This window comes from Somniosus microcephalus, chromosome 7 (genome assembly GCF_052327205.1).
Source record: "Somniosus microcephalus isolate GS21.2 chromosome 7, FLI_Smic_1.0, whole genome shotgun sequence".
In the NCBI taxonomy this organism is placed as follows: Eukaryota; Metazoa; Chordata; class Chondrichthyes; order Squaliformes; family Somniosidae; genus Somniosus; species Somniosus microcephalus.
The window spans coordinates 163,945,929-163,957,265 of record NC_140993.1 but is presented as its reverse complement, the minus strand read 5'-3'; positions in this window follow the sequence as shown (position 1 = coordinate 163,957,265).

Sequence of the window (11,337 nt, the reverse complement as noted above, 5' to 3'; positions counted from 1 at the left end):
CCTCAGCCTCCCCCTAAAGCTGTGGAATGGACTTGATATTTTTGCCCATGGTGGTGATTTTGTTAGCTGAAGGCAAGTCCTGCAACTTGTATGCTCAATTTTGCGGGATGCATCTAGCATTTCGATAAATAAGTGATAATGCTTCTCTGTTTATTCAGGTAGTTTGTATTTGGGTTAAGATATACGTGTATGTGTGTAAGAAAATGACAACATTGCAGTGATTAAATTAGTACTGATGTGATAGATACTTTATAAACTTCAAAACATATTCAGCTGAAAAACAATATTTCCTCTTCCTAATTTGAATTTTTCTAAAGGTTACGTTTATATCAAGCAAAGCTTCTAATTATCACCTGTGTTTTGTTAATAGATAGGAAATATAGTATTCAAATTACTAACATTATGAGACAGAGAGCGAAACACACAGATTGGAGGTTGTATTCTAGTGTTCCTGCCTGTGTGTACCTTCTATTACGCGCCACCCCCTCCCGACCCATCCTCTTTTACAGGGTCAGTTCTGTCCGTGCAGAATACGTCCATTCACAGGGGGAGGGGGATGTAAACAGTGTGCAAATGAGGGAAATACATGCACTGATTGTTGGATGTAAAGGCTGTCTTGTTTGGCCCATGTATCCAGCATTTAGTGGTTGGTGGAAAGGGAAGGAAATAAATTCTGCCGCTGCCTGTGCAAGTGCTCACATGGCCTGGCCAAACTGCAGCAGGCCTGCCAAGGCACAACTCTGCACTTTTTATGACCGGGCTTCCTGGTAGAGCCAGAAAGTCAGCTGGGTCGGGGTGCGTGATTGTGGTGTGCAAAAGTCCCATTCCCTGGAGATGAATCCAAATAGAAGGGCTGGATGACTAAGCCATATTTTTCCTCAACCTCATTTCAATTTTTAAAACTAATTAAATTTTGAAAGCAAACAAAGCTTCTAATTATCTCCTGTGTTTTGATGGTTAGAAGTAAAAGAAAAACTGTAAATGCTGGAAATACACAGCAGGTCACTCCACATCTGTATATTTAAAAAATGACATTTCAGGTGTGCCTCTTTCATCAGAACAGTCTTCAGTCCTGATAAATGGTACACACCCAAAATGCCTCTCATTGTCTGTTCTGTCTAGAGAGAGACACACACACTTAGGATGGCCCCAGAAGTAAAATACAGATTTTAATGCTTGTTGAGAGCTCTGAAAGCTGCAAACCAGTGCTGGTCCTACCCAGTGTTACCAAGCCCATGCTCTTCCCTTTCCTCTTCCTGCTGATAGACTTGAGACCTTTCCAATGAGCCAACTGCCACATCCCATCCTTGCTCCCTTCTGCCAACCCTCTGGTTTCCCCCTACAAAAAATCCTCTGTGCTGCCAAACTCCAGCAGTCCTACCACTTTTAAAAAGGAAACGGGTCAAAGGAAATTAAGACTTTTGCCTTCAAGAATGTGGAGAGGACAGAGAGTCAACAATTGAGGTTGTCTTGCAGCAGTTATGGAAGAAACAGGCTTGATGGGCCCAATGATCTTTTCTCAATACAAGTTTTCATAGAAATTCACTGACATTGCCATGGATTTCTGAGTGTTATTTACTGCATTGTGTTTGAAATAGCTTGCATGTTAGTAGCAACAGCGTGAAAGAAGGGTGATATTTGTGTTGTAGAGAAAGTCAAAGCACTGATTCACTATACTGTATTCGCTGCTCACGATGCGGTCTCCTCTACATTGGGGAGATCAAACGCAGATTGGGTGATCGCTTTGCGGAACACCTCCGTTCAGTCCGTAAGGGTAACCCTGAGCTTCCGGTCGCCTGTCATTTTAATTCACCGCTCCATTCCCACTCGGACCTCACCGTCCTTGGCCTCTTGTATTGTTCCACGGAAGCTCAACGTAAACTCGAGGAACAGCACCTCATCTTCCGATTAGGCAGTCTGCAGCCTTCCGGACTCAATATCGAGTTCAACAATTTCAGATCATAAGCTCGGCCCCCATTTCATTTTCTCTTGTAATTGTTCCACTCCTTTCCCCCCCCCCCCCCCCTTTTCCTTTTGTTTCTCTCTCACACCTGGCAGCTATCTTTTGCCCTGCCAGTACACTTTACACCTAATCTCAGCCTATTACCATCTCGTATAGCTTCTAATCTCTTTTACTTCTTTTGTTTCTTTTATTCTTTTGTCCGATCGCAGCCCTGCCTTCGATCTAGTTTCTTTTCTTTCCAGTTTTGAAGAAGGGTTCGACCCAAAACGTCAACTCAAATTTCTCTCCACGGATGTTGCCTGACTTGCTGAGTTTTTCCAGCATTTTCTGTTGTTATTACTGATTCACTAAGTTTGTTTAAACGCATGACGGCCCCAGAACCTTACAAAGTGTAGTTTCTTTTCAGTTAATTCTATTTACCTTATGTATTGTGTGCTTTGTTTCAATAATTTCTGGTTCCTCAGCTGTTCCTTGATATTTTGCTGCTCATAACATGGAATGCGATGCAGCAATAAAATAGGACCCTCTAAAGTTGCTGTCGTTGCTCACATTCAACAGTGCCATCTCTCCATGTTGAGAAATCAGTTTGTTCTTTTCAGACTTTTAGTTGCTGTAAAATCCAGTGTAGATAAGTCACTTCCCAAACTTGTCGGGTGGAATGAAAACGAAACTAACCATGTGGATGCTGCGGCAGTTCCATTGCAAGACCATTTCAGTTTCCTTGTTTTCACTAGTAGCCTATATCCGGTTTCAATTACTACTTTTCCTTGCTTTCCAAACTGACTTGGATTTCCACTCAGCTGAAGTCCAGCTCTTTTGTAACTGTCACCCCTTATCTTGTTCACAGTTTTATCTCCAGCCTCCTTATTTATATTTTCTGTTGTTAAAAAAATTCTTGAAGCTATTTTAATTTTCTTTCTAAAGTTCCAATAATCCCATCCATCCAACCCAGCAGCACAGCTTTTCTCACTCCAGGGAGAAGCTCAGATTGTGTAAATTAAAAGTGCATTCTGGGTTGCTTAGAAATTGATGCGAAGGACGGACATGGTACCCAAGAAGTGTAAGCCAGGAAATGTACGTCTTTACTAAATGCACAGCGGTACTCGAGTGGGCATAACTTATTTTTAAGAACGAACTTGCTTTTATATGGGGTAATGTAGTGGTTACGTTACTGGACTAATAACCCAGAGGACTAATAACCCAGAGGACTAGATCACTAATCTGGAGAATGGGAGTTCAAATCTCACTAGCAGTTTGAGAATTGGAATTCAGTGTATAAAAAAAATATGAAAATAACCTGATACAGTCCCCACTGCCTATAGTGGGCGCGTTCGTGCAAAGGTTGGTATAACGTGGTAGTGTTGAGGCTGCCGCGGAACACGAAGGGAGGCCGAACCGATCTGAGGAACACATGGCTTTTTATTACATTCTCTTGAGAGATGGCTGCCCCAGCTCTTCTCTCTGCTAAACCCGAAAACAGAATGAGGTCGACGCCTGCGCTTTTGAGTACACACTGAGGGCGATGCCCGCTCCTTTGTCATGCCTTAAAGGCAGCATGCTTCTTAAAGGCAAGGTGCCCGATTTATTGTCCACGGACGGAAAAGTGGATTGCGCCCGTTTAGGTGGCGGTCCGTCACACAGCTCCCCCCAGAATCCACTTGGGAGGTGTGGACGAGACGGTGCGGCTGTCTGATGGGCCGGCCGGAGCGGCTCTTGTAGGACACCGGTGGACGTGGAATGGCCGGGCGTGGAGCAGCCGGGTGTACTGGCTTGAGGGCAGGTTGGCCGCGTGGCGGTGGACGAGCTATTGGGACCTGCTCACCGGGCTCCGAGTGTGCTGGCTTGAGTCGGTCCACCAACACTTTTTCAGTCCTGTCGCCCACTTGTAGGGTGAAAAATTTGTCCCCAGCCTGTAGCACTTTGTAGGGCCCGTCGTACGGGGGTTGAAGGGGTCCGCGGTGGGCGTCGTGCCGGACGAAAACGAACCGTGCCTGGTGCAGGCTTAGCGGGACGTGTGAGGTGGATTCGCCGTGCCGGGCAATGGGCACCGGGGCAAACTGTAGTGCCGGTGAGGCGAAGTCGTGGCGTTGCTGGTCGGCTGACCAGGGTGTCGTGGCGGTGGGCAGGAACTCGCCGGGTACTCGCAGCGGCTGGCCGTACACGAGCTCTGCTGCCGATGCGTGGAGGTCTTCTTTAACCGCGGAGCGCAGGCCGAGGAGGACCCACGGGAGTCCGTCGGTCCAGGTGCCGTCCTGGAGGCTGGCTCGAAGAGATGCCTTCAAGGATCTGTGGAACCGCTCACACAGTCCGTTGGCTTGGGGGTGGTACGCTGTGGTGCGGTGAATGGTCACCCCGAGATTGCGTGCGATGGCGGTTCAGAGGTAAATTGCGGACCTCTGTCCAACGTCATGTCGGAGGGGACGCCGAACCGTGCGACCCAGGTGCTGACGAAGGCTCTGGCGATGTCGGCGGTGGTGGTAGAGATCAGTGGAATTGCCTCGGGCCAGCGCGTGGTGCGGTTGACGATCATCAGCAAGTGCGTGTGGCCTTGCGACGGCGGCAGGGGCCCAACGATGACCACGTGGATGTGGTCGAATCTACGTGAAGGGACGGTGAACTCCTCGAGGGTTGCTTTCGTGTGTGGCTGCACCTTGGCCCGTTGGCAGGCTAGGCAGGAGTTGGCCCAAGTACGCACATCCTTGCGAAGGCCGCGCCACACAAAGCGGTTGGCTACCAATTTGATGGATGCGCGGGCGCCGGGATGGGAGAGGTTGTGGAGAATCTCAAATGCCCGGCGGCGCCAGGACGCTGGGATGCCGGGCCGAGGTTGAGATAGGGATATGTCGCACTTGACCGTGACTGCGGTTGGGCCGCAGGCGACGTCGGCCAGGCGTAGCCCTGGTAGGTTGGTAGGTGCGGAGAGCAGATCAGGGTCCGTGAGCTGGTCTGCTGCGAGTTGAGCGTAGTCGACTGCCAGGTGTGCGGCGTGGATGGCGGGGTGGGAGAGGCAGTCGGCTACCACGTTGTCTCGGCCGGAGACGTGTTGGATGTCCGAGGTGAACTCGGACACTGCCGCGAGCTGGTGCTGCTGCCTGGCAGACCAGGGGTCGGTTGTCTTTGCCATTGTGAATGTCAGGGGTTTGTGGTCGACAAACGCAGTGAAGGGGTGGCCCTCCAGCAAAAACCGAAAATGGCGGACCGCCAGGTACAGCGCGAGGAGCTCGCGGTCGAAGGTGCTGTACTTGACCTCTGGGGGGCGTAGTTGGCGGCTGAAGAAGGCAAGTGGTTGCCAGGCACCATCGACCCACTGCTCGTACACGGCGCCGACTGTGTGGTCAGAGGCGTCCGTGGTGAGTGCTACTCTGGCATTGGGCCGTGGGTGCGCGAGCGGGGTGGCGTCGGCGAGCGCGGTCTTGGTGGAGTTGAAGGTGGCTGATACGTCTGCCGTCCATTCGACCGCCATCTTGCCGCTCCTGCCCTGGAGGGCTTCATACAGGGGCCTCATGAGGGACGCCGCTTTGGGGATGAAGCGGTTGTAGAAATTCACCATCCCGAGGAACTCCTGGAGTCCTTTGATGGTGGTGGGGCGGGGAAATTGCTGGACGGCCTGCACCTTGGTGGGCAGGGGAATGGCCCCAGCATGGGTGATGTGGTGGCCGAGGAAGTCGATCTTGTCCAGGCCGAACTGGCACTTGGCTGGGCTGAGGATGAGCCCGTGGTCGCTGAGGCGCCCGAACAGGATGCGAAGGTGTTCAAGGTGTTCCTGCTTGGAGGAACTGGCTACCAGGATGTCATCCAGGTAGACGAACAGGAACTTCAGGTCCCGAAGGACCGAGTCCATGAGCCGTTGGAATGCCTGGGCCGCGTTTTTGAGGCCGAAGGGTATCCGCAGGAACTCGAAAAGCCCGAAGGGGGTGATTACGGCCGTCTTGGGGACGTCCGCGGAGTGGACGGGGACTTGGTGGTAGCCGCGCACCAGGTCGACTTTGGAAAAGACCGAGCGGCCGCCAGTCTAGCCGAGAAGTCCTGAATGTGCGGCATGGGGTACCGATCAGGGGTGGTGGCGTCGTTGAGGCGGCGGTAATCCCCGCAGGGGCGCCAACCCCCGCCTGGTTTGGGGGCGATGTGGAGTGGGGAGGCCCAGGGACTGTTGGAGCGGCGGATGGTGCCGAGCTGTTCCATAGTGGCAAACTCGGTCCGCGCGATCTCCAGTTTGGCCGGGTCCAGCCTGCGGGCGTGGGCATACACTGGGGGGCCTGTGGTGGGGATGAAGTGTTCCACCCCATGTTTGGCGACCTCCGCGGAGAAGGCCGGGTTGGTGAGGGCCGGGAATTCGGCCAGGAGTGCCGAGTAGTCATCCGTGGCCCGGGCGTGGCACTGTGACGCCATGTCGGCGGGTTGACGGGGGGCCATGGCGCCCAGGATGGGGGACATGGTGTTCATGTCCACGAGGCGGTGTCGAGGGATGTCTACCAGTAGGCCGTGGGCGCACAGGAAATCTGCGCCGATGAGACGGGAGAGTACCTTGGCAGTGATGAACTCCCATCGGTAGCGGTGAACAACGAGGTCAAGGGTGACTGTGCGGGTGCCGTACGTCCGGATGTCCGAGCCGTTAGCAGCAGCCAGCGCCTGTCTTCGTTCACCCTTTTGGATGTCGAGGGCGGAGGCCGGGATGATGCTGTGCTGAGCTCCAGTGTCGCACAGGAACCGGCGGCCGGTTTTGTCATCCGTGACGTACAGCAGGGAGCCCGCGTGGCCCACGGCCATCGCGGGGGCTGGTACGGGGGCGGACTTGAAGGAGCAGGGAGGTGTGCACCATTGTGCCCTGGCGCCGAACCGTGCGTGGTAGTAACAGTTGCCCGGGTTTGTGGGGCGCGACGGCCCCGTGGGCCCCATGGCTGGGCCTTGTGGCCGCGTGGTGGCCGGTGAGGGGCGCGCCCAGGCTGTGGCTGCCAGGTCCGGAGCGACGTCGCGGCTGGAGTGAGCGGACAGCAGCTTGTCGGCCTCATCGGCCAGGGCTTCTAGGTCCGTGAGGCCGGACGCCACGATCGCTGGGCGGATGCTGGGAGGTAGCTGGCGGATGAACAGCGTGCGGAAGAGGGACCCGGGTGGGCTCTCGTCGGTGAGTGAGAGCATGTGGGAGAGGAGGTCTGACGGTGAGGTGTCACCGAGGCCTGGAAGGTCGAGGAGGCGGCAGTTTCGCTGGTATGTCGAGGTCGTAAATTTTTTAAGGAGCGCGGCCTTAAGATGTGCATACTTGCCCTCCTCTGGTGAGTTCTGCAGCGCTATCCAGACCTTCATGACTGTGGAGCTACCGTGTGATGCGACGAGGTAGTCATACTTCGTCCCATCTGTGGTGCTGTGTTGCAGCCGGAATCGGGACTCAGCTTGGAGGAACCAGGCTTCGGGCTGGTTTTCCCAAAACTCCGGCAGTTTCACGGAAACTGCGTTCATGTCCACCATTGCAGTGCTCGGAATACGTTCTGAGCATCGGGGTCACCAATGTTGAGGCTGCCGTGGAACACGAAGGGAGGCCGAACTGATCTGAGGAACACATGGCTTTTTATTACATTCTCTTGAGAGATGGCTGCCCCAGCTCTTCTCTCTGCTAAACCCGAAAACAGAATGAGGTCGACGCCTGCGCTTTTGAGTACACACTGAGGGCGACGCCCGCTCCTTTGTCATGCCTTAAAGGCAGCATGCTTCTTAAAGGCAAGGTGCCCGATTTATTGTCCACGGACGGAAAAGTGGATTGCTCCCGTTTAGGTGGCGGTCCGCCACAGTAGCACTATATATATGTGTTGTCGTCACTCATCAGCATTCGCAGCTCCCTAAATCACTACCTGAAAGGTAATACCTCCTTACTGCCGGAACCCAGACCTCACCAAGGACTTAGCTATTTCAGTCCTTTCCAGCTTTTTCCCCTTCTCTGGAATTGTTACACTCCAGCGACCAAGAACCCGTCTCTCTAACGCCCCAAACAAAATCTAATCAAGGCTGCCTTTTCACTAGCCTTTTGTTGTCTCGTATGGGGAGCATAGCTTAATACTAAACTTTGACGAATACTAAACAGTGTTGCTTCATAATCTGAATAGCGACAGGCAGGTCCGTTCCCCTGGGCAGAGAAACTGAATTGCGTCATCGACAGGCATGGTGTCATTAAAATCCAGAGCTTCGAGTAGATTTTTTTTGCATTTAATTTTTCCCCCCCCAGTCGCGCTCTCCATTCCCCCCCAGTCGCTCTCTCTCTTCCCCCCCAGTCGCTCTCTCTATTCCCCCCCACTCGCTCTCTCTCTTCCCCCCCAGTCGCGCTCTCTCTCTTTCCCCCCTGCCCAGTCGCTCTCTCTCTCTCTGCCACCCCCCCCCAGTCACTCTCTCTCTCTCTTCCACCCCCCCCACCCCCCCAGTCGCTCTCTCTCTCTCTTCCAACAACAACATGCCCTCGAAAAAGCCTCAGCACCGCCGGGCACCCCCAGCTAGTATATATATATAACGGAGCACTTAAGACATTATAACTGGCATGTTTAAAATTGATAATGCAAATGGCTCATGGCTTTTGCTTTTGGGCTGATATAAGCGACTTCCCATTTTAAACATGGACATTTTAAGTGGTGGGGGATGCCCATAAAAGTGGCCATTAAGCTGTTGGATTGTTGGGGGAGGGGGGGGAACCAACTGGTTCACCAATGTGTTTTAGGGAAAGAAACCTGCCATCCTTACCCAGTCTCTCCTATACCTGACTCCAATTCCACACCGACGCAGTTGACTCTGAAGTGGCCTAGTAAGCAACTAGAAATGGTCAATAAATTACAGCCTTGCCAGTGATGTTTACATCCCATAAATGGAAAAAAATTAATTAATATATTCCACAGTGGAGTGAAAATGATTAGGACACATGATATTTTTTCAGGTTTTAATGATTGTGAAGATTTATATAAATATTAAAATTATGTGACAATAACTAGGATTAATTTAAAAAATAGAACAAGTTGTTCATAAATTGGAGACAAAAATAATCATTCAAAATAATTAAGCTTTTTTTGTATCCTTCTCATTTGGTAAAATTCATCAGTTTCCCAAAAATAGCACCCCGTTTTAGACCAGGAAAGCTCATTCCAAAGCTGCTCTACAACTTTCAACTCAGTTTAAAAAAAAATGTTTAAATGTTGTGCAATCTAAAATGTTTCAACTAATCTATTTGATCATTACTTCCATTAACTTTTTTTTATTTGTTCATGGGATGTGGGCGTGGCGGGCAAGGCCAGCATTTATTGCCCATCCCTAGTTGCCCATGAGAAGGTGGTGGTGAGCCGCCTTCTTGAATTGCTGCAGTCCTTGTGGTGAAGGTACTCCCATAGTGCTGTTGGGGAGGGAGTTCCAGGATTTTGACCCAGCGACGATGAAGGAATGGCGATATATTTCCAAGTCAGGATGGTGTGTGACTTGGAGGTAATGATGTTCCCATGTGCCTGATGCCCTTGTCCTAGGTGGAAGAGGTTGCTGGTTTGGGAGGTGCAGTCAAATAAACCATGGCGAGTTGCTGCAGTGCATCTTGAAGGTGGTAGACACTGCAGCCACGGTGCGCCGGTGGTGGAGGGCGTGAATATTTAAGCTGGTGGATGGGGTACCAATCAAGCATGATGCTTTGTCCTGTATGGTGTCGAGCTTCTTGAGTGTTGTTGGAGCTGCACTCATGCAAGCAAGTGGAGAGTATTCCATCACACTCCTTACTTATGCCTTGTAGATGGTGGGAAGGCTTTGGGGAGTCAGGAGGTGAGGCACTCCACAGAATACCTAGCCTCTGACCTGCTCTTGTAGCCACAGTATTTATGTGGCTGGTCCAGTTAAGTGTCTGGCCAATGGTGACCGCCCAGGATGTTGATGGTGGGGGATTCGGCACTGGTAATGTTGTTGAATGTCAAGGGGCGGTGGTTAGACTCTTGTTGGAGATAGTCATTGCCTGGCAGTTGTGTTGCACAAATGTTACTTGCCAGCCCAAGCCTGAATGTTGTCCAGGTCTTGCTGCATGCAGGCATGTACTGCTTCATTATCTGAGGAGTTGTAAATGGAACTGAACACTGCAATCATCAGCGAACATCCACACTTCTGACCTTATGATGGAGAGAAGGTTATTGATGAAGCAGCTGAAGATGGTTGGACCTAGGACACTGGCCTGAGGAACTCCTGCAGCGATGTCCTGGGGCTGAGATGATTGGCCTCCAACAACTGCAACCATCTTCCTTTGTGCTGGGTATGACTCCAGCCAATGGAGAGTTTTCATTGACTGATCCCAATTGACTTCTCTCTCACCTCACCTCTGGAATTCAGCTCTTTTGTCCATGTTTAGGAAGGATGTGACGACTTGAGAGGGTGCAGAAAAGATTCACAAGAATAGTTCCAGGGATGAGGGACTTCAGTTATGTGGATAGACTGGAGAAGCTGGGGTTGTTCTCCTTACAACAGTGAAGATTGAGAGGAGATTTGATAGAGGTGCTCAAAATAATGAGGGGTCTAGACAAGAGTAGATAGAGTGAAACTTTTCCATTGGCGGAAGGGTTGAGAACCAGAAGACACAGATTCAAGGTGATTGGCAGAAGATCCAAAGGTGATATGAGGGAAAACTGCTTACGCAGTGAGTGGTTATGATCTGGAATGCACTGCCTGAAAGGGTGGTGGAGGCAGATTCAATGGTAGCTTTCAAAAGGGAGTTGGATAAGTACCTGAAGGAATCAATTTTGCAGGGCTACAGGGATAGGGCAGGGGATTGGGACAAGCTGAAGTGCTCTTGCAGAGAGTGGGCACGGGCTCAATGGGCCAAATGGCCTCCTCCTGTGCTGTAACTGTAATGATCAGTAACCTGTCATTCTAGAATGGTACACTAGGTGGAGCTGTATGTCTAGCTGTATGTATGTTTAAATACTGGACTACCCACAATGCACTAGGCTACCCAGAAGGCAGTAGTCAAGATGGATGCTGTACAGAAGTCCACATGGCATGAATAAAGTGACTAGCTAGAAGCTAGCTGTTCATAATGATAATGTCTATTTATTTATGAACATAACATGGTACCAGGAGTGGGGTAAAATCTGCTGAATATTGTAAAACGCGACATGGAGACTTTGAAGCCACCGGAGGGTTTGAAACTCACGGGGAATGTCGACTGCAATTGGCGGACTTTCAAACAACAATTCGAGCACTACATTGCTGCCATCGGGTTCGGTACGAAGCCAGACGCAAGGAAAATAGCGTTGCTGCTCACGGTTGCAGGCCCGCAGGCGATAGAGGTATTTAATACATTTGTATTTGATCCAGAGCAGGACAGAAAAAAATTAGACGATGTGCTAAAGAAATTTGATACACATTGTTCTCCCAAA